This window comes from Papio anubis, chromosome 3 (assembly GCF_008728515.1).
Source record: "Papio anubis isolate 15944 chromosome 3, Panubis1.0, whole genome shotgun sequence".
NCBI lineage: Eukaryota > Metazoa > Chordata > Mammalia > Primates > Cercopithecidae > Papio > Papio anubis.
This window is the reverse complement of record NC_044978.1, coordinates 81561986-81586539: the sequence shown is the minus strand read 5'-3', so window position 1 is coordinate 81586539 and position 24554 is coordinate 81561986.

Genomic DNA, 24554 nt, shown 5'->3' with positions numbered 1-24554 from the left:
CGCCTGATAAGAACATCTGTATTCAGAAATGTGACTATTGCTCAAACAGTACCTGAGGTTATAATTATAAAGAGATTGTTAGCCAGACTTTTTATTTACTTATTATTTGGAGAAATCAAATGGGGTGATATTGAATATAGAATTGAAGGGTTGGTGACTTTTAAAATTTTGCTTGGGGCCTAAATTTCCACTTTTTTTTTTTTTTTTGCCATACCAGGCAAAGCACATAGCTCTGTATTTTAGCTCCTCTGTTCGTACATGGAAATTGATTACTATGTTTATCTATTGTGTGAGAATTAATGTGCTGACATTTTCAGTGTACATTAAATTCCTGAATTAAAGATGGTATTACTTTAGCAGCTTCTACACATAGGCAAATCCTGATTATATGGGTCCAATACTTCATTCTTCCCAGTGCTCAGGTCACAACAAAAGGGACCTGCACTTGTATGGAAGACACTTTTTCCCACAGGAAAACCTAGCTCAACCCTGTTGAAATTCCATTTTTGCATTTAGAAAAACCCAGAGATGAGTTATTTTCATATTACCAAAGCAAAAACAAAAGAAGTTACGTGGAATTTACCCAAAAGAGCTTGGAATATTTAGAAAACTATTCGAGGAGATTAATATCACAGTCCCATCAATTCACCAAACCATGTATGTATTGTATTGCTGCATTTTATAGCAAAGATGAAAGCTGATGCAATTGGCTCTTTTTCCTGCCAGGGATAGCTTTCCATACCCTGAGTATCTGCCAGCAATTAAGTCAATTTACCTCTACTTCTCACTAAACAATTGTCAATGAGAAGAATGACAAGAGGTAGGCTAGGGGCATCTTTGGCATTCCAGAGAAAACCTGCATGAGTGTCCGTCTGTCTGTCCGTCTTTCTCTCTCTCTCTCTCTTTGTCTCTTCCTGAGTCTCAAGAGATTTCAGCCTGTAAGGACTGAACTGTATTATAAGTCTCTCTCTGACCTGGATACATGAGTGTTTTTGTTATATTCACCCTGCACCATAAGACATTAATAAATGTCAGTTGCTAAGAGGATAAGAAAGGAAAAGATTCCCAAAACAGATTTTAAGGACATTTCTGGTTTCTTAAATCAGTGTAATAGAATGGCATATTTAGCAGATGGAGAGAATGTTTTCCCTCATGTTGACCTGTCACCGGTCTTCAATTTTACCACATCAGTGAAGCAGCTTGTTCTATATCCAAAGCTTCCCTCTTTTTAGGGTAATTCTTCCAGGAAAGAAGTCTAGTGTCCTTATTTGAGTATATTTATGTCAAATAAATATTTCATACTTTTGTAACATATATGTCAGAGGAAAGCAAAAAAAAAAAAAAAAAAGTGAAGCTATCAGAACAGAATGGGGTGACCCTCCATGTCCCCCTTATTGGTATGCTTTTGATTTCAAGGCAATTCTGAAGAAGATTTTAGGCTTTGATACTCTCTCCCCAAGAGGAATAGAGCAGTGGCTTTAGTCACTATGCCTTTCCGAGACATTATTCCTAGACATTGCATAGAAAAGTCCTAGTTACCAAATAAGGTTATTCCATTTTAGAGACTGGAAGTGTTATTAAACTTTGAGTTAGTTTGTTCTATCAAAAGTGAGGCAAAAGTTTATTTATATTCTTGTAGAATACCATATTTAGATTAAAGGAGTAGATATACATTCTCACTTCAAAAATCAATCTTTGTTCAAGAAAGGCTTTACCATTACAGACTCTTTCAGTCAAACATTTTAGGAATCAGGTGAATTGAATATTTTGCCAAAGGCAGTAAACCCTCAGAATAAAGCTCAAATGAGGCAAGTGTTCCTCATTCTTGGTTCTTCCAAATCACTTCAGTACAGTGGAGCAAGATTGGTCTAGAATTGGGTCTGAGAGAGGCAGGCAGGCAGGGATGCACCACTTCAGCCACTTAGCAAAACTGCTTCCCTAAAATCAGGTATTTTTCTCTGATTTTAAACCTTAATGATTTTTAATTTATTTGAGGAAAAAAAACCCTTTTCAAAAGAAATTTATGAGGACTCCAGTATAGAAAACAGATGAAAGCAATACTTTTGAAAATATAGTTATTTTATAATTTTTAATTTTATAAGACTTACTGTTAGTTGATCAGTAAAATCACACTGATTAATGAGTCAGTGGCTTTCATTATGCTCAATTTTGGTAGTTAACATGTGTGTGCATTCTGATTTTTTAATAATTTTGTTAAAATTCACTTTGTAATGATGTTCAAGTCAAACTTTTATGAAACCACCAAAGCCTTTTGTAAAGTTTTTGGCTAGTTATTGGGTAAAATACATGACAGAGAGATTCAAAGATAAAAGAAAATGATGTGTTCTTACCTTCTGACTACCAGAAATTACAAATGTCTCCTATTATAAAAAAATTTTCCCCAGCATCTTATTAGCAAATAAAAATGAGTAAAATTTTCTCATTATAAAAGGATTTCTCACATTACAAAAGAATCAGAAAACACCTTTATATGACATTTTTAAGTGGGCTTATAAATCATTAAACATTCATCAGAGCAGTTACATGTCAACCAGAAATCAAAGCAAATCTAAAGTTATAAGACAAAAGTAGCAGGTGGAACCATCTAAATGTAATTGTTACATGCATTTTCTAAAAGGAGGTACAGGTTTAACTGCATAAGTGAGTTTTTTTTTTTTTTTTTTTTGGCTAGTTTATATTTAAGTATGCAAGTGAGGACACCAATGGAAGAAAGAAGACTTCAAATGTCTTTCACCCACTGCTGAGATGTACTAGTGAAATGCATCAAGCTTATGTCCGAAAAGGAAATCAGAGTGTATTAGTCTGTTCTCACACTGCTATAAAGAACTGCTTGAGACTGGGTAATTTATAAAGGAAAGAGGTTTAATTGACTCACAGTTCAGCATGGCTGGGGAGGCTTCAGGAAACTTACAATCATGGTGGAAGAGGAAGTAAACACGTTCTTCTTCACATGGTGGCAGCAAGGAGAAATGCTGAGCAAAAGGGAGAAAAGTCCCTTCTAAAACCATCAGATTTCGGGAGAACTCACTATCATGAGAACAGCAGCATGGAAGTAACTGCCCCATGATTCAATTACCTCCTTCCAGGTCCTTCACAGAACACATGGAGATTATGGGAACTACAAGATGAGATTTGGGTGGGGACAGAGCCAGACCATATTACAGGGCATCACCTAGAGCTCAGTACTTGTTAGGTATCAAAGTGCTGCTTGCAATTTCCTTTGCAGTCTGACCCTCAGGAAAAGAGGTCATTGTGAGTAATGCAAGCAAAGTGGGCCTGGTTCACAGGTCTGGTCAACACCTGTATATCTGCTTTCACGCACTTCTTTAGATCTCCAATGTGAATCCAGGTCTGTGCAGTGTTTGAGAGAGTCAAAGCAATCCTTCTATGGACTTTGACCTTTTCTGGGTCTCACTCAAATTCCATTCTTGTTCACCTGAAGAAATCACGGGCTATATTAAATTGAAAGCCAAATGCTTGGTTTATGCCCACATGTTTGCTTTTGATGATGAATATCTTTTAAGCCACAAGTTCCTATTAAATACTTCGATGTGGTTCACAAATGAAATATAATCCAAAAACATAAAACTTAAATCTCCACAACCGAATCACATATTTTAAATTTAGTGGATTTCTCTCTCTCTCTCTCTCTCACACACACACATGCTTGCCTTCAGAGATAATATAATTATTTTGGTTTTCTCTGTTTTTTTTGTTTTGTTTTTTGGTTTTTGGTTTTTTGTGTGTGTGTTTTTGAGACAGAGTTTCACTCTTGTTGCCAAGGCTGGAGTGCAATGGTGCGATCTCAGCTCACTGCAACCTCTGCCCCCCCCCAGGTTCAAGCGATTCTCCTGCCTCAGCTAGGATTACAGGTGCCAGCCACCACACCTGGCTAATTTTGTATTTTTAGTAGAGTCGGGGTTTCACCATGTTGGTCAAGCTGGTCTCGAACTCCTGACCTTAGGTGATCTGCCCATCTTGGCCTCCCAAAATCCTGGAATTACAGGCATGAGTCACTGCTCCCGGCCCAGTTTTTCCTTTTACTTTTTCAAAGAAAGTCTTCTGCAAGATGGGTGGTTGTGAGATCTTGCCCACATAAGTTGTTAAATTCCCAAAGAACGAAAAGAAACAAGTTTCAGAACTACTATCTTAGTTTTGATTTTGTAGTTTCTGCCCTCCTTAAAGGGAGAAACAGCTGAGAAACGAGGCCTAGTCATTGTCAGGATACAGAACTCAACTGTTACTACAATCACTCAAGAAGCAGGAATTAATGAGGTTGAGTCTGAGGTCTAGGATTCGGCCCCCAAACTTTCAACTGGAAAACTGGAGAGAGTGGGGCTCACCAAAGGCTCCTGTGATGTAGGAGGAAGTTCCATGTTCAGGACATGCTGCCCTCACCCTCCTAAGTGCCAGCTGCTCCATCATCACACTGCCCCCTAATCCTTGATACTTAATGACTCAATACTAGAGGTAGGTAGAAAATATTTTAAGGCCACAATACGAAGCCTTGTTTATGTGGTTTTCCATGTTTCCTCTCACTTCTCCCATACCTGAGGGCAATCTCTTATATTTTCATTCATCTCACCTTACGAAATAATTCACCTTGCAGTAATTGCAGCACAAAAGTAGCTTTTTCCATTTGCTCCCAACCAAATCTGGTTATTTTTTGGCCTTAAAAGGCACTCAGGGAAAATCTCTTTCCTTGTAAATCTCTTTTCTCCATGTTTTAGTTAGAATCTTCACTCACAGATATGACAACCCTTTGCTATGATTATTTTTTGAAGTAATCCCAAAATGTACAAATGTTATACCAAATGGAAAGGCACACAATAAGAACTACCATCATAAATATTTTATTCTAAATTGTTTTTTATGAAATATGAATATGGAATGCTCAAAAAATGGCTCTTGGATAAAATAAAAATACAACGTACTTTTTTTTCACTAGTTACTTATGAGGCACATTAAAACTTTAAAGATTCTGAGGAGTCCTACAGTAAAGAAACCTTCTTAATTTCATATAAGACATTGTTTCCCAAATTTGTTTGAACAAAGAAACCACAGAATATAGTTAGAAAAATGATGATCTAAAACAATCTAATTAAGAGAGTTTGTAAAATTTTGTTACTGAAATTTCTTGAAAGGTTATTCCCTAATCTTTTGCAACCAGATTTTTATAACATTGTCCTAGTTCTTCTGGGTTTGAGGGAAGCAATATGGCCCTAGCAATTAAGACAAAGTGAAGGAGAGGAAGCCTAGAATTCTACTCCAGATTCTGCTGCCCATTTGTTCCATTTATCTCTGACTTCGTTTTTCCATCTTTTTTTGCAGTTATCTGTAACTAGTAGAATTATTTTCTACTGTAGTTGCTAAACATTTATGCAATATGAAAATATGAGTGTTCCATATATAAAGTATAAATCAAAACAAAGAAGATCATGGTCAGGATTGCCTAATTCATTCTTCTTCATTCATAAGGATAGATTAGGAGAAAACAATTTCCAATACATAATCTATACATTCAGAAAGCAAGCACTTCTGATATTAACACTGTTCCTGTCTCAGATGTAAAAGAGTATGGTATAGGTTCTACAAGGATACATTTAATCACACATATACGCCCCACCCCTGAGCACGTGTGTGTAAGGAAGCGAGTTAAAATGAAACAATTCTGTTTTGAGAGCTGTAACATCATCTAAATTGATTATGTAAGATAATCAGCATACCAGAAAAATTACAGATAGAGCATTACACATATTAATATGTGCAAAATATCTACTTCACAAAAGATTTACTTTACAAACATTATTTAGCTCCAGAAGCTATCAAGGTTTAACTTTGTATTGTTATGCCAAAAGAAAAGATCACATCTAGGACTTATGCATCCAAATCACCTTTGTCCCTGTACTTGGCCTCAGGCAATTGGTAAAAACAGATTGGGTCAATGAAACTTTTGAATCAAAACTATGAAGAAAAGTGGTCAACAGTTTTGAAACTTCTAGTGAAAACAATTTACACCTACAAAATTGCTTTAAAATAATCTAAAATTAACCCTAGTGTTTAGCTCTGGATACAAATCAGATTTAAAGAACCACAGGGAAGTGAGACGTGCTTTTGTTGGTCTTCATCACTGTCTTGCTGGTCTGAACAAGGAAAGCAGGAGTGTGTGGGCTGAAACAGAGTGGGAGAAAAAGGTCCCAGAGACATTCTTGACCCCCTTCCACTGGAAATGTGATTATAGAATGCCGTTTTAAGATATGTATTTATTTTTTTAAATAAACTTCAAGTTCTGGGAGGCATGTGCAGAACATGCAGGTTTGTTACATGGGTATACACGTGCCATGGTGGTTTGCTGCACCCATCAACCCATCACCTACATTAGGTATTTTTCCTAATGCTGGTCATTAGAGAAATGCAAATCAAAACCACAATGAGATACCATCTCATGCCAGTTAGAATGGTGATCATTTAAAAGTCAGGAAACAACAGATGCTGGAGAGGATGTGGAGAAATAAGAACACTTTTACACTGTTGGTGGGACTTTAAATTAGTTCAACCATTGTGGAAGACAGTGTGATGATTCCTCAAGGATCTAAAACTAGAAATACCATTTGACCCAGCAATCCCATTACTGGGTATATACCCAAAGGATTATAAATCATTATACTACAAAGATACATGCACACATATGTTATTGCAGCACTATTCACAATAGCAAAGACTTGGAACCAACCCAAATGCCCATCAATGATAGACTGGATAAAGAAAATGTGGCACATATATACCATGGAATATTATACAGCCATAAAAAGGATGAGTTCATATCCTTTGCAGGAACATGGATGACACTGGAAACCATAATTCTCAGCAAACTAACACAAAAACAGAAAACCAAACACCACATGTTCTCACTCATAAGTGGGAGTTGAACAATGAGAACACATGGACACAGGGAGGGGAACATCACACACTGGGGCCTGTCAGGGGGTGGGAGATAGGGGAGGGATAGCATTAGGAGAAATAATTTTTAAAAGACACTCAGCACCTTAAAGTTCTTTTATAATATTGATTAAAAATGCAATGACTTACTTATTGTTGGCATTGTTCAATAGACTATAATTTCCTTGAACACCAAAGTTTGGATCTGTTTTGATGACTGGTCCATGCTCCATGTTTTAGCATGGTGCCTGGAATGTAATATATGCTCAATAATTATTTATAATTAAATAAGGACAAATGAAGGATTTAAACATTTTAGAGGAGGGGTTTTCTTTTTGTAAGAAAGGTAAGAAAGTTATAAGAGCAGAAAAGACAGTAAGAAAATATTCTAACACTATGACCATACCACCACTGTTTCCTTTTTCATAGCTAATAAATGTTTTATTTTATATAGGCTAAAATCTAAAATTTATGTTGTAAGTGGATACTGAGAAACTGCTGCAGAAAGACAAACCATGATATCAGAAATACCAGTGAGATTACAAGAGAAGCAAATTTACCTATTGAAGCAAATCTTATCATTTATAACTTTGACACTCCTTCCCCCCTCAAAAAATAAAAACTCCACAAAATTGGAATTTCTTGCTAAAACAAAGATTTGGGAAGTTACAGCATTTCAGCTAACCTAAAACCATTGTACTCAAAGAGGAAATTTCAAGTGAATGTGTGTTTTAATGCAGTAATTAGGAAAAAAGAAAAATACATAAAGAAGGAGAAAGGAATATAATAGACCAAATCTTCAAAACAGATGTAGAAGTAAAAACCGATCATTGTTTTCAGCATGTTAGTATTTAGCAATATTTCAGGGGTCTTCATAAGACCTCCAGGCACCCCTGATCACCACACAGTATTGCAAAAAGAATACATTCTGACAAATAGCTCAGAGGCCCAGAAGCGTAGTACGTTTATTTTGTGTATGTCAAAGAAAGAAAACCTTCAGGAAGAAAAATACATGGAGAAACACTTAAGATCAGAGTTCTGAGGTATTATTGAATCAATTCTTTACTTTCAAAAATTATTTTGAAGTCAAAAGTTTAGTGCTAAAAAATGTAAAGAGGAAATGTACTTTAAAACATGTATAGAATTTTCCAACAAGCATATGCATTATATGTCTATTTACAAAGTATATATGTTATCAATCCATATATCAAATAGTACTTTAGTAAATTATAATTTCTTTCTTGATTTTTTACATAAAAACATATAAATAATATTTCTTTCTTCCTATTCCCCAACTAATTATTGTGCACTCTCTCAAAGTTTTCAGCAGCCCTCTGAATGGACCACTGCTCTGGGAGCTTGAAAACTAATAAATACATGTTCAAGGTCATCAATTACACTGGAAAATAGGTGGGAGGAAATTTGAGAGAGAAAATGACATTTGAGGAACTGGTTAATTTGCTTTTTATGGGGACATAATTGAAAACTTATTTTCACAATATTAATTAAAACAAAAAATGTCATGTGATGATTTTATTTTTTTAGCAGTCAAGGATGGAGTTCTCAAATTGTATATACAGTTTCTTCCCTTATCCATGGTTCTGCTTTTTTGTGGTTTCAGTTACCTGTGGTCAACCTTAGTCCAAAAAGAAATTAAGATATTTTGAGAGAAAGAGAGGGAGAGACCACATTAACATAACTTTTATTACAGTATATTATTATGATTGTTCTATTTTACTATTGTTCTCTCTTACTCTGTCTAATTTATAAACTTTACTGTATGTATGTGTAGCAAAAAATAATGTATACAGGGTTCCTTGCTATCTGCAGTTTCAAGCATTAATTCAGGGTCTTGCAACGTATTCCTTGCAGAGAAGAGAAGACTACTATATTGTATATAATATTTATTTCTTTTTAAATATTAAATTCCAAACAAGCCTAAAGAAATACTTGTGGGAAAATCAGATGGATAATATGGATGCTATGAGAATGGAGAGAAGCCAGTGATATAATATAAAAAGAAAAATAAGGGCACCTGAATGACACAAATGGCAACTAAAGCTGTAGGGATGTTTTTATCTCAGTCATTTTAAAAGGACATGGTATGGAATGACAGAACTGAGTTTATTTGCATATAAGCAAGTATATTCACATGGCAACTATATACCTTCATTTCTGTATAAATTCCCAATATCTTTATTTATTATTCTCCCTATTTGACTTCAACCGTCTGAGTGGAATAATGAACTCACCAAAAGAAGTTTCCAGTGATAGGAAAAGCTAGATTAATAATTTTCCCTCAAGTTCCCAAATATAAATTCACTTTTTTAACTCCCAAAGTTGCAGGTGCTTTCTGTTTTTACAAATACATTTGCGTATGGCTTGGCTGCCACTGGATGTTATATATTTTTGTTATTTTATTTTTCATGAAAGGCCATGCATTAAAATCTCATTTCAGTGAGTAAGCCTTAGAACAAAAGGAACTCTATTCCAATTACTACTGGGTTCTTCACCAGCACACTGAGTGTTTTATTCCTCAAGGTCTTCCCGTGGTGCTATAGTTGTATTTCTAACCTATTCAGTGTGTTCTTCCCCTTTCAGGATATTTTTTCACTCAATGGGTCCCCACACTTTTCTCTAAGAATCATTTCACTTAAGCAATACTGACTTATTTTTCAGCAAAATTTTCACCCCTGCTCAGTCAAAAAAAAAAAAAGGCACTGCAGTTGCCACCTGCTGAACATTTTTCTTCCATTTCCACAATTTCCTCTCAATGAAATGCTGGCCAGAATTACAATATTTCTGAATGTGTTCTCACTGGCTCCTTATTTTATGCTGGAAAAACTTACCACTGATGCACTATTTCTTTTGATATGTATACATTCCAAGACCTTGCATTTTACTACTGCCAAATCAAATGCAGATGGTTTCAATGTAGAAGGCACAATCTACCCCAGATCTCTTTCCTGATTAGTATTCTTCATGAGGCTTTCATTTCAAACTGCTGATCCCGGGAGTCTCTGGCCTTGTCTTTATGACTTATCAATTCTGTACACAAACCACTTTTCCCTCTCAAAGGGTGAAATGCTAAGATTATTGCAAAATGGCCTCCCTTACACAGTCATAACCACTATTCTTTTGCATTTGTCATCACTCAAATCACTATGTATCAAATACCCACCCCTAATATATCATGCACACATCATCAGGTTGGGTGTAACATTACTTCTTGAGCACTTACTTAACTTCCTCTCTCCACCCACCAATTTTCAACATTCACTATATTTTTCCATCTGTAGGTGAAATGTTGATTTGTTTTTCCCCCATCTTCCATTCTAAATTAGACCTAGACACAAACCACATCCTCAAACTTCTCAACTACAAAAACTTCAAAGAATCTGTGTATGGAGAGAGAGTTAGGAAACCAGTCTGGGAAATAAGACCCCGCTATAAATGTTGAAATTTTCCATTAACACATTGGAGTGGGTTGAATAGTGGATCTCTGAAAGATATATCCACATCCCAGAACCTGTGAATTTGACCTCATTTAGAAAGGGATTTTAACAGATGTAATTAAGAATTTTAGGAATCTCACCTGAGATTATCCAAGTGAGCCCTGCAATCCAATGGTAAGGGACAGAAAAGGATAAGACACAGGAAGGAGAAGGCCTTGTGAAAAGGGCGGCACAGACTGGAGTTCTGCAGTCACAAGCCAAGGAACACCTGGGGCTATCAAAAGCTGGAAGAGGCAAGCAAAGGACTCTCCCTTAGGTCCTTTGGAGAAAGCATAGCCCTGCTGACCCCTTGATACTGGATTTCTGGCCTCCCAAACTGTAAGAGAATAAGTTTCTGTGTTTTAAGCGACCAGTTTGTGGTAATTTGTTCCAGCAGCCCTAGGAAACTAATAAACCCATTGTAATTGCATAGAGCTTACCAACAAGTTCAACTCCTTAAAAAGTCAGAACCTTTGAATACAACTACTTACTAGGATCACAAAAAATTTGAGTCACATAATGGTTCACTTATTTAATAAATAAATGTTGAGCATCTATTTGCCACACACTATGCTGATTATTGAGAATACATTGGTGATCAAAAAAAAAAACAGTGTTCCTGGCTGCCTGAATAGAGCTGACATGGTTAGTATTTCAATTCAAAACTAAACCAAAGGCAATTTCAATTTCTAAAAGAAAATAAAACTTGGAAATTCTTTTAACTGGTTGGAAGTCCTTAATTGTATATAAAATAATTAATAACATGTGGAATAAGTTTTCTTCCAAACACACAACTTCAAAAATGAGGCATTTGGCCAAGTACATTTTGGATATTACTTGAGTTTAAGTCTTTAGAAAAATGGTTAGAAGTACATGATGAACTCTTAAATAACAGTGATGATGAAATTGTATATACCATCATGTAGGTGAGTGTGATTTTTTTCTTTGTTTTTCTGAAGATGTCAACACACTTCACATTTGTTGTGTAAACCTTATTTCTTCACCATAGGTTGTAAAAATTTGGGAAATTCATGAGGTAGAATGAAACATGGAGATTCCCTGCTTAACCACATGTATTAATAATAATACCACATGTATTATTAACTATCACTTATTGTGATTATTACTTTCCAGGTACTTTGCTAAGTGTTTTATACACAGGATCTTACTTGATCTATAAAACAACTCTAAGAGGTGGGTCCCAATGTCCTCTTTTTTTGAAGTCAACTACATGCCTGCTTTCTTGAAAATCTCATGACTCTCAGATAAATAGTCATGGATTTGGAAATTTGTGTGACCATGACCTCTCTCATTGTCCCTCTATGCCTTTGCATAGCCTTCCTCTCTTACAGTTAGCCATTGAAATGACAATTGCAATCTTAGTAATATAACCCAGGGTGATTATGGCTTTCTTTTTTACGTCTCCATTCTTCATTAGGTAGAGCTAAGGATAGAAACGGCTCTAGGCTTGAGACAACTTTTTCCTCACAGCCTGGGGATGATCACTCCCACTCCAGCTTTGACCTCCAGTGTTATGTTCAGACTGACATACACATACCAACATACTGTCTTTCCAATACTCTCCATTCGCCCCTCCTCACAATCACTTTTCTTCTGGTTTATGCTGCCAATGACCAGAGCAGTAGCAGAACTAACTAGTTCTGCTGAACTAACAGAATTTCCGTGGCAGAACTAACACAGAATTTGCCGATTGTATGAAGTCTAAGGACTGCCCAATGGTAAGAATGTAACAGAAGGGGCTTTAATAGAGACTGAGAGAATCTACTCTTTTCCTCATATATTGAATATATAATATTAAATAATTATATTGAATATTACAAGCTCCTGTCTCTTACAAGCTCCTTGAGGTCAGGAATTTGCTTTCCTGTTATTTCTCCAAAGCCTACTTTATTCAAATGAACTACTGTCTGAATGTAACACTGGAGGTCAAAGCTGGGGTGGGAGTGATCATCCCCAGGCTGCGAGGAAAATGTCCTCTCAAGCCTAGAGCTGTTTCCACTTGGGTTATGTTACAACATACATTTATAGGCCAAATCTTAAAATGTAGTCAACCAGTAGTTTCAGAATTTCCTACAGTGTTGTTAAAATGCAGCTTATCAGACTACCTCAAGTCACTAAATCAAGAGCAATGACTTAAGGCCTGGAAATCTGTACTATTAGGATTCCCAGTTGATTCTAATGTGCTCTAAAGAATGAAAACTACCAGCCAAGAAAATTTCCCCAAAAGAGGATTTGTAAGTGCATTTTTGTTGGTGTAGGTATGAAGTATTTTCATATAGGGCAAGGACAGACGACACAACGATTTCAAGAAATGAGCATGAAAGCATATGAAAATTGTGGTATACAGTGAGAAGAATACTGGATCAGGACGCCAAAGACCTGGGTTCTATGCTTTACACTGCCATACATTTATTTGAAATATATTTATTAAGTATGTACTGTGTAGTAAACATTGAATTGGGCTTTGGAGAAATAATAGGAACCAAATTCCTTACCTGAAGGAGCTTGTAAGAGAGACAGGAGCGTGTAATATTCAATATAATTATTGAATATTATATATTCAATATAATTATTGAATATTATATATTCAATATATAAGTGCTATGAAGAAAAATACCATTGGGGATGAAGAATGGTGAGAGAGATACTATTTTAGATAGAGTAGTCTAATCCGAGAAGGAATTAAGGGAATGAACCACACAGGCATCTGGAAGGAAAACATTCAGGCTGATGTAACAGTAAATGGAAGGCTTTGAGGAAAGGAATGTCTTTGTTGTACACAAGAAAGAGAAGGAAGCTAATGTAGTTGGAGCAGTATGAGTGAGCATGTTATGATGAATCTTACTTGTTTCATTCCATAAGCTTTATTTTCTCAACATATATTTATAGGTCAAATTTAGTTTTCTGTTTTGACTCATAGCAGGCTTGGTTTGTGAAGTTCTGATTTGATTTTCTTAATACAAGAATGACTAGAGAAACGTCCAAGTTTTTGCTTAAACAAATTAATCAGCTACATATCTATACAATCCTGCTGCTGTGGTTTACAGGTAGAGATGTCAGGAAAAGGTTGTAAAGTCATCCTACTGATACAGACAAAAAAGCCTACTGTGTCTAAAATACTACCTCTACTAACTTGTTCTGCTGATATATATGGAGAACACAGAAGTTCTATTTCCTAGCCATGAATATATTAGCATAGATTTATTTATTAGATTAGCTAAGATTTATTTATTAGATTAGCTAATCTAATTCAACAACCTGAATGCTTCCTTAGATACATAATGGTTTGGGGTTGAGGCCTGAGTGAGGAGGATGAGCTACAATAAAATTTTGTTTTTATGGAGAAAAGAGGAAGAGAAAGAGGCAAGACAGAAAGACGTCTACATGCAATCAGTACTCATCATAAGATTTCCGGCAATTCAAATCCTGGACAGCTCAGAACACAATTGGCTAGAGATGACGTTCTTAGTTTGACAATGAAGACAACCAGATGATATGCTTTGGATCTGTGTTCCCACCAAATCTCATTGAATTTTGGTCACCAGTGTTGAAGGTGGGGCCTGGTGTGGGGTAATTGAATCATGTTGACAGTTTCTCACTCATGGTTTAGCACCATCCCCCGTTGTACTATTCTCACCATAGTGAGTGAGTTTCATGAGATCTGGTCATTTAAAAGTGTGTGGCACCTTCCCCTGCCACTCTCTCCCTTGCTCCTGCTCCTGCCATGTAAATTGCCTGCTTTCTCTATGCTTTTCATGAGTAAAAGCTCCCTGAGGCCTCCAGAAAAGCAGATGACACTATGCTTGCCATACAGCCTGCAGAACCCTAAGCCAGTTAAACCTCTTTTCTTTGTAAATTACCCAGTCTTGGATATTTCTTTATAGCAATGTGAGAATTGGCTAATACAGAGAATTGGTATCAAGGAGTAGGGCATTGCTACAAAGATACCTGAAAATGTGGAAGCCACTTTGGAACCTGGTAATGGGCATAAGTTGAAAGCATGTGGAGGGCTCAGAAGAAGACAGCAAAATGACGGAAGTTTGGAACTTCCTACAGACTGGTTGAATTATGGCCAAAATTCTGGTAGTGATATGAACAGCGAAGTCCTGGCTGATGAGTTCTCACATGGAAATAAGGAACTTATTAGAAACTGGAGTAAAGGTCACATGGGATATGCCTTAGCAAAGAACTTGGCTGGATTGTGCCCTTGCCTTAGGGATCTGTGGAACTTTGAACTTGAGAATGATGATTTATCTGGCAAAAGAGATTTCTAAGCAGCTAAGCATTCAAGATGTGCCCAAACTGCTTCTAACAACCTATGCTCATATGCATGAAAAAAGACATGACCTAAAGCTGAAGCTTACATTTAAAGGTGAAACAGAGAATAAAAGTTTGGAAAATTTGCAGCCTGGCCTTGTGGTAGAAAAGAAAAGCCCATGTTCAGAGGAACAATTCAAGAAGGCTGCAGAAATTTGCATGAATAAAAAGGAGCTAAATGCTAATAGCTGAGACAATGGGGAGATAGCCTCAAAGGCATTTCAGAGACCTTTCAGGCAGCCCCTCCCATCACAGGCCCAGAGGTCTAGGAAGACTGACTCTTTTTATAGCTCAGTCCCAGGGCCCCACTACCCTGTGTAGCCTTAGTACACTGCTTCCTGCATCCCAGCTGTTCCAGCTCCAGTCTTGGCTCAAAGCGCCCCAGGTACAGCTCAGGCCACTGCTTCAGAGGTGCAAGCTGTAAGCCTTGGTGGCTTTCAAGTGATGTTAAGCCTGCAGGTAAGCAGAATGCAAGAGTTGAGGCTTAGGAGACTCTGCCTAGATTTCAGAGGATGTACAGAAAAGCCTGGATATCCAGGAAGAAGCCTACTGGAGAGGTGGAGCCCTCATGGAGACCCTCTACTAGGTCAGTGCAGAGGGGAAACGTGAGGTTGCAGCCCCACACAGATTCTCCACTGGGCACTGCCTCAGTGGAGCTGTGAGGAGAGGGCCACCATCCTCCAGATTCCAGAATAATAATAGCTCTACCAACAGTTTGCATCCTAAACCTGAAAAAGCCACACATATTCAATGCCAGCCTTTGAGAGTAGCCATGGGGTACTGAACCCTGCAAAGCCACAGGGTTGGAGCCACCCAAGGCCTTGGGAGCCCACTCATTGCACCAGTGTGCCCAGGATGTGGAACCTGGAGTCAAAGGAGATTATTTTAAAGCTTTAAGAATTAATGACTGCCCTGCTAGATTTTGGACTTGCATGGGGCCTGCAGCTCCTTTCTTTTGGTTGATTACTCCATTTTGTGATGGAAATTGTTACTCAATGCTTGTACCCCTATTGTATCTTGGAAATAACTTGCTTTTTACTTTGCAGACTCATAGAGGGAAGGGACTTGCCTTGTCTCAGATGAGACTTTGAACTTTTGAATTAATGCTGGAAAAGTTAAGACTTTGGGAAGTGTTGGGAAGACATAATTGTATTCTGCAACGTGAGGAGGTCATGTGATTTAGGGGGTCAGGGCAGAACGATATGGTTTGGATCTGTGTTCCCATCAAACCTCATGTCAAATTGTGGTCCCCAGCATTAGTGGTGGGGTCTGAGTAAGGGGTGATTGGATCACGGGGGCAGTTTCTCATGAACAGTTTAGCACCATCCCCTATGGTACTGCCCTCATGATACTGAGTGCATTCTCATATGATCTGGTCATTTAAAAGTATGTGGCTCCACCCCCTTGCTCTTTCTTGCTCCTGCCATGTAAGACACCTGCTCTTGCTTTGCCTTCCACCATGAATAAAAGCTCTCTGAGGCCACCCCAGAAGCAGATGCTATGCTTCCTGTACAGCCTGCGGAATTGTGAGCCAATTAAACCTCTTTTCTTTATAAGTTAGTCAATCTCAGGTATTCCTTTAAGAACAGACCAGAATAGAATTTAATAGAATTCCTTTAAGAACACCAGAATAGAAAAAAAAAAAAAAAGCTTTACAAATAATTCTCTCGATGTTGAGTATTTAATTGAACAAACAAAAAAATAAAAAAAGAACAACCACAGACATTACCTAATCTCTCCTGAATGGTAGAGAATCCGTCCAGATACTCAAGATACATCAAGTAAATATATTTTCTGCCATAAATATTATAACTACACTCTACAAGTTGCATCAGTTCAGAATTTTGAGTTTATCAGTAGGTACAATTTTAGAACCAATAAAAATCAGGAATTTAGTTTCCCTTTTCTTTGTATTGCTATGAAAACAATTTATCATAAAATGATGTCATTATAGAACCCCACTGAGTGAAAAACAGTTACTCTCACCAGTTTTCCCAGAGCTGTTGGAATGTTTATGAAGTCAAAATCTACCATCCAATCTTTTATCCACCTGAAATATGAAGTTAGAAATATAACAACAAGACAAAACATTTTAATAATTCCACAGCTCTTTTTTTTATGTTGACTTGCTCCAGAGTTAACTTCTTTGTGTCCTCGTTTTAAATTCTGTATACATTTCCATGGGAAATTTTATCCATCTAGTAGCTGAAGCAATCATCTAAATGTTGATTAATTACAGACTTATTTCCAGAATTACATATTTAAAGCCTACTCTGCATCTACAAATATTCTAGAGGTGTGAGCAAACAGGGGAAAAGAACAAACATTTATTGAGCTTTTTTTTTTTTTTTTTTTTAAGACAGAGTCTTGCTCTGACAACCAGGCTGGAGTGCAATGGCACAATCTCAGCTCACTGCAAGCTCCACCTCCCAGGTTCACGCCATTCTCCTGCCTCAGTCTCCCAAGTAACTGGGACTACAGGTACCCACCACCACACCTGGCTAATTTTTTGTATTTTTAGTAGAGATGGGTTTCGCCATATTAGCCAGGATGGTCTTGATCTCCTAACCTCGTGATCCACCTGCCTCAGCCTCCCAAAGTGCTAGGATTACAAGCATGACCCACCATGCCTGGCCTCATTGAGCATTTCTAAAGCTCCAAACACCTCAGCCTTAGTTCACCATCAACCACACACAATATCTCCTTTTACAGATACTGACTTTATGCCTTGAATGGCATAATACCACCCCACCACTCGCACCAGAAACTGAAGAATCACCCTATACTCCTTACACTTACTTGACCACACACTCAACTAGTTATGAGACATTTGAGATTCTGCCTCAAAAGTATTTGTGAATACATCCTTTTTCTATATCCTCACTTCTAATGCCATAGTTGTGGCTGTTAATAGTTTTCACATGGATTTATGTAGTAACCTCTCAGCTCTCCCCGCTCCTCTCAGCTTGGCTTCAGCAGGCAGAGTTATTCAAAAACACAAATATAATCATACCCTATTCTTGCTTAAAATCTTCTGATGACTATCAATTATCCTTGCAAAAGATTTAAACTAATTTCCTACTAGTCCCCCTGTCAACACCTCTCACAGCATCAGTACTAACCTGCACACATTTCCCAAGTGTGCAGCACTCAGATGACAGTGCTCTGTGTCTTTTACATGCACAATTTAATATTTTTAAATTGACAGATAACGTTGTACATTTTTTATCATGTACAACACGACACTTTGGAGTATATATACACTGTGGAATGGTTAACTAGCTCATTAACAAATGTGTTACCTCACATAGTTATCATTTTTGTGGTGAAAGCACATAAAATCCACTCTTTTTACATTGTTCAAGAGTACAATAGATCATCATTAACTATAGTCACCTTGCTGTAGAGTAGATCTCTTGACATTTATTCCTATCTAACTGTAATTATGTATGCTTGTTTATGACTCCAGAAAACTCTGTCCTCTCCTCCTCACCTTTTCAAGAGCCCCTTCTTAGTGCCAGTGTACACCTATAGTAGCACACATGCTGTGTTCTTCTCCTCAAGGTAGTCTTTTCTGGCCTTTTACTTTGTGAACTCTTTAAATCAGACTCTGTCTTTCACCTCTTTGTCTTCAGCATCTAGCACAGTGCCTGTAACCCAATAGGCTTAGAAGAATATGTTTGAACAAATGATAGTGTCCAAAGTTCCTTTAGTTATCTCTAACAAGCCTGTTATTTAAGGAACCATGACATGTTTGAGAAGTAACAAGGTGCTTGGAGCAAAGTATCATCTGGGATGCAAGTACATACTGCATCCCTTATTGAAGATTTGCCAGGCATTGGTTAACACATTAATAAAAAATTTTTCCTCATCTCTTAAGTAAGCATATCTTTAATTAGAAGACTAACCTGATTAACCAAAATAGATGAGTTTCACATGTAAGCAAAGGGTGACTTTTTGGTGAGAATGACTAAAGGAGACTTTTTTAAATAACACAAATTTTGAAGGTAATCGTACAGAAGACAGTGGCAAAACTCGAAGCACAAATGGGTATTTCATTCTCTAGACCACACTGCCTCCCTGTGGGAGGTTTTTTGGGCAAGGATGTACCTAAAGAAAAGTATATCCAATTTTGCCTAATTGTAAAGCAGTAGTAGCTAGAGTTTATATAACTGTATACCAGAAGTCCACTCCCAAATATTGAGTTATAAATTGCGCTAGTTGAGTGATTTATTTTCTGAAAGACTTATGCCCATATTTATGGATCTGGAATAGAAACATTTGTATTCTTTTAAAAATAAGTAGTCCTGGCAATGATTTTTCCAAATGCCAAGACTAAAAATGACATAACCACAATCTAATTATTTTGTTTTTACTACTTTGAATAATTATACTTTAAAGGTCTTAATAACTTGATTTACTTATGAGAAATATAAGATCCTAAGATCCCTAAAAATCAAGAATTGCAAAATGAAGATCTATTTGCTATGTACCCACTATAACATTTTTTACTTAGTTTTTGTATTATTTAATGACATTTATCAAAAAATCAATATAGTCATTGAAATTAATAACTGCTCCCTGCCTATAGATTCCTCCTGAAGTAGAGCTTAACAAACCAAAAATATCAGATGCACTTCTGAAAGTTAAAATGATATGGTCAGTTTAAAAACATTTCAAGAATCATTTTTTATTTACCTTACAGAAAATAATTTATAGAATGCTACCTTTCTGCCAGGCATGGTGACTCATGCCTGGTAATCTCAGCACTTTGGGAGTCCAAGGCAGGCAGATCACGAGGTCAGGAGTTAGAGACCAGTCTGGCCAACATAGTGAAACCCCATCTCTATTAAAAATACAAAAAATTAGCCAGGTGTGGTGGTGTGTGCCTGTAATCCCAGCTACTCAGGAGGCTGAGGCAGGAGAATTGTGTGAACCCAGGAGATTGGAGCTTGCAGTGAGTCAAGATCGTGCCATTGTGCTCCAGCCTGGGCAACAGTATGAGACTCCATCTCAAAAAAAAAAAAAAAAAAAAAGAATGCTACCTTTGAAAAGAAAATGAATGTATATTTTAAGCATGATATGCATTTTTTTCATTATTTCAGGATTAATTTCTTTAAATTTGCCCAAGTTTCTAATAGTATGTAGCATTATTCAAAGGCAGAAAATGGTCATAGCTGTCTGTTTCTACAAAAGACTTTGAGCAATTTCCAGAAATGAAATAATTGCTCATGATCTACCTTAATGCAAATATTTGAAGACCCTGCTTTTAAATTTCCGGAATCTCAGAAGTATTCATATTCATTACTTGTCTATTTCCTGACCAGCTCCCTTTGAAGTGGTTCTGGATCCATGCTATTATTTGAAATGTCTGGCTGTCGGTAAATAGTTGCTATTTCCTTGATGTCGGTGAAGCTGCTTTCTTTTCTGTGACCTTTACCTACAGTACCTCTTGCTGAGGCCACATATGTATTTACATATCTGTGTGCTCTGGTCCATACATATGGTCCTTGTTAGATGCTTTTACTGCTTTACCTCAATAAGAAAGGACGTATATCCACAACATTGACTCTTCGCTGAATCTACATTTCTGTTTTCTCCAAGGGTCAAGTTGTCTTATTTACTACACACATACAAATAAAACCTTAAGCAACTTTATTTTTAATAATGGGCAATGAAAGTACACATGCCATCCATACGGCAAAGACATGATTTCTGTCTTTCTGTACTGGTATTATATACTTCAGAGTTTAACAAAGATGATAGTGTGTGTAATGTTTTTCTTATGAGCAGAGTCATGAATTTGGGACATAGCAAGAGAAAGGTAGCCTAAGGGAAAGATTAGAGGAAAAGAGAAGAGCTGAGGGATACGCCTGGCTCCCTCTCAAAGGAAGAAGCACACATCTTCATGTCACAAATTTAGGCCAAAGGGGAAAAATAGATTGTTGTCATAAAGGGAAATGGGAAACAGGATGTAAAGCAATAATCCTTTCCTTTTTCTCTCCATTATCCAACTAGGCTTATAAAGTACAGAGGAGAGACTACCCTTCTAAGACAGAAAATCTGGGATTTGTCATGATTAATTTTGTGATCTTGGCCAAGTCAGCCTCCCTGAGACTGTTTCCTTATACTTGAAATGATTGTGTTTTAGATAATTTCAAAAACAGTTTTGGTTCAAAAAATTCTAAAAGAAATCAGAAGCTTATTCAAAGACAAGCTTGAATGGTAGACGAGTCCATTCAAAGATAATATGGGAGGATTGGGTTAAGTCACTCTTCTCACTTTTTTTTATCAGATATGGCTATGTTTGAATGTTTGTCCCTTCCCAAACTCATGTTGAAACGTAATTGCTATTGTAAAAGTATTAAGAGCTGAGATCTTCAAAAGTATTAAGTAAGCCATACAGGCTCTGCTCTTGTGGGTAGGATTAATGGCATTATAAAAATGCAAGATTGGCCCCTGTTGCCTCTCTGTCCCTTCTGCTTTCTACCACCTAAGGACACAGAACTCTTCCCCTCACAGCAAGAAGGTCCTTGCCAAAAGATGGCACCTTGGTCTTGGACTTCCCAGCTTTTAGAACTGTAAGAAATACATTTCTGTTCTTTATAAATTACCCTGTCATAATTTATGTCTGTGGCATTCTGCTATGGCAGCACAAAATGGACTAAGACAAATACTGACTTAATAAATGATTACCCATTTTTAAACGAGAACTTTTAAAAATTCTCGTTTTTAAAAAGAAGAAAGAGATAGCAAGGAAAGAGAAATAGACAAAAGCCGAATAATTAGCCCAGGATGGAAGTAATTTTTTACAGGAAGGATGAGAGAGAGAGAGAAGACAGAGAACCAGCAGAGCAGGGAGAAGGGGAGGGAGATCCAGGAAGAGGGAACAGCATGTACTAAGAGTTAGAGGCACATAGGTATGAACTGTCAGGGTGTATGCAAGGAGCAATAAGCAGTTCGGTGCTGCTAAATCTGACAGGTAAGGAGCTAGAGAGTGTTGTGTGCTAAAGAACATTGACTTTATTCTGTAGCAATAGGACTTAATGGAGGGTTTTAAGCAGGTCATCAAAGTGGCTGAAGTCAGACTCCCCAGACCAAATTCTAGCTCTGTCATTTGCCATTTGACTGACTTAAGGAATATACCTTACCATTCTATGCTTCATGTGTAGAGTGGAGATAATAACAGTATCCATCTCATAAAGTATTTATAAAAATGTGTATGAGTTAGTGCACACAAAGTGCTTAGAACTGAATATTTCTTAATGTTTTATGTTTAGTTAATATGGATTGGAATAAAAATTTGAGAAATATGTTTGACTAAGTTTGAAAATTTTCTATGAATAACATTACATTATTCTTCCCCTGAATGAATAAAGCAAAGTTACAATGACCTATCAAGGGACTAAGACAGTAAATATATCTAGAGTTGAAAATTGCGGCCGGGCGCGGTGGCTCAAGCCTGTAATCTCAGCACTTTGGGAGGCCGAGAAGGGCGGATCACGAGGTCAGGAGATCGAAACCATCCTGGCTAACACTGTGAAACCCCGTCTCTACTAAAAAATACAAAAAACTAGCCGGGTATGGTGGCGGGCGCCTGTAGTCCCAGCTACTCGGGAGGCTGAGGCAGGAGAATGGCGTGAACCCGGGAGGCGGAGCTAGCAGTGAGCCGAGATTGCGCCACTGCACTCCAGCCTGGGCGACAGAGTGAGACTCCGTCTCAAAAAAAAAAAAAAAAAAAAAAATGCAATGAATTGGAGATTATTTACAATGATAAACAAAACCTAGCCAGAGAAATGTTTTATATCATCCATCACTAAAGTTCTCTAAGTCAAAGTAATCATTTGAGAGGAAAATAGCCATCCTCTAATTCCTCTGCATGGGCTCTAGGATACAATGAAAATGAAGATACTCTCTTTTAATGTGCAGCTTCAGAAGAGATGGCCCAGTAAGAAGCTAGCCTTGGACTGCTAGGCTGAAGTTAACATGGTATGAGAACTGGGCCCCATCATAACAGGATTCCTGTAAGGGAAAGTACTGCCAACCTACTGGGGTAATGGTTCATTACCCCATACCATTCCTCTTGTTTTCCTTAGCCAGGAAATATGGGAACCTGCTCAGTGAAGCAGGGGCTACATGGAGATTTTAAACCCATCCACACTATGAACAATTCTGTAGGGAAGAATGCAAGTACCCCAAAAGACTCTTAACCTGGATTCACAGCCAGAAGAATGGGCATGTTAGAATGAGATGATGATTAATATAAATTCAATGTCTTCCCATTTATAGCTTGCTGAATCCAACAAATAGGTATCTTTTCCTTCTTTAAATGATTGGACTGAAAAGAGCTAACCTTTGTCAAATCATGCGGGAGGACTGGGGAGAATTAAAATTAGCTATATCTCAATTATTCAAGTTACATAAGATAACTCCAGTAGTACTAAGGACTGTACATGTGATAGAAGCTATGTTTAATGCAAGACAATCAGTTAAATAATTGTAATCATCCAGGTAAGAGATAATGAGGAGTTGAACAGTAGAAATGGAACCAGCAGATTTAAGAGTTAACTGAAAGATAAAAGGAGCAGGTGACTGGTGAAGGGCGGTGCAGTATGGTAGTTAAGCTTATGGGCCCTGGAGACTGATGAACAGTCTCCAAATCCCAGCTCTGTCACATACCAGTTATATGAGTGTGGACAAGTTATTTCATGGGTCTCTTCCTCAGTTTCCTCATCTATAAAGTGGGCATAGTAAAGAGCAGGATTAGGACTAGGATAAAGCAAGTGAAGCATGACACGTGCATTACTAAGAGTGAGTGCTTTCTTAAATTTTCCTTGCTGGGTGCCTCACTTGACTTACTCTAGTCCCAGCCTTAGTAAAGAATACCTACTTTATAATGTAATCATATAAATAGGTTAATATATGCCAAGCATTTAATAACACTGTTTATACATTTAAAAGCATATCATAAGTGCCAGATGATTAGTTGATATTATTATTGAGTAGGTTTGAGAAGTTAAGGAGATAAAACAAAATTCTTGGTGGACTCCCATGTTTCTGGCTTAGGTGATGAAATGAATGTTATTGTCACACAGCAAGATAGAAATACAGGAGAAAGAAGAGACTGGGGCAAGGGGATGAAATTGACAGTTGGATTTGAGGTACATATGGGACATTTGGGTGCAGATATCCAATAGCAGTTACACAGCTGCCTCTAGGTACCTCACTGGTGCCTAAGAGTGAGGATTAGAGATACACTATCAAAGAGAGTCAAAGTGTGAGATGTATGGGTGGTAGCAACAAAAATAGAATTGGACTGTATTACACAGGAAGCCAAACTGGTTAGCTAGTTTTATTTTATAGAAAAGAGATCTTTTACAACTTCTTACCAAAATCCTCATGACAACATAGAATAAGACAAAACTACTCAGTACCTTGAAGCAGGCCCAATAATCAACCTAATTCCAAAACCTGGGAAGTATGCCTGCTTAAAACCAGGCTGAACACACAAAACAGACCACCAGTGCTAGACCTCCCTTTGCCTACATGCCCAAATTCAGTGTCATTTTTCTTCTTGGCCCACCCATACTCATCAGAAAATTAGAAAGCCAACTCTTGACTGCTGCTTTCTAAAGTCAACCACATCCATCAATTCCTAGTTCTTCCATCACCTAAACAAGAAAGCGACTTGCAGGAATCCACAGAGCTGTGTGTATGTGTGTGTGTGTGTGTGTGTGTGTGTGTGTGTGTAGGTGAGAATGG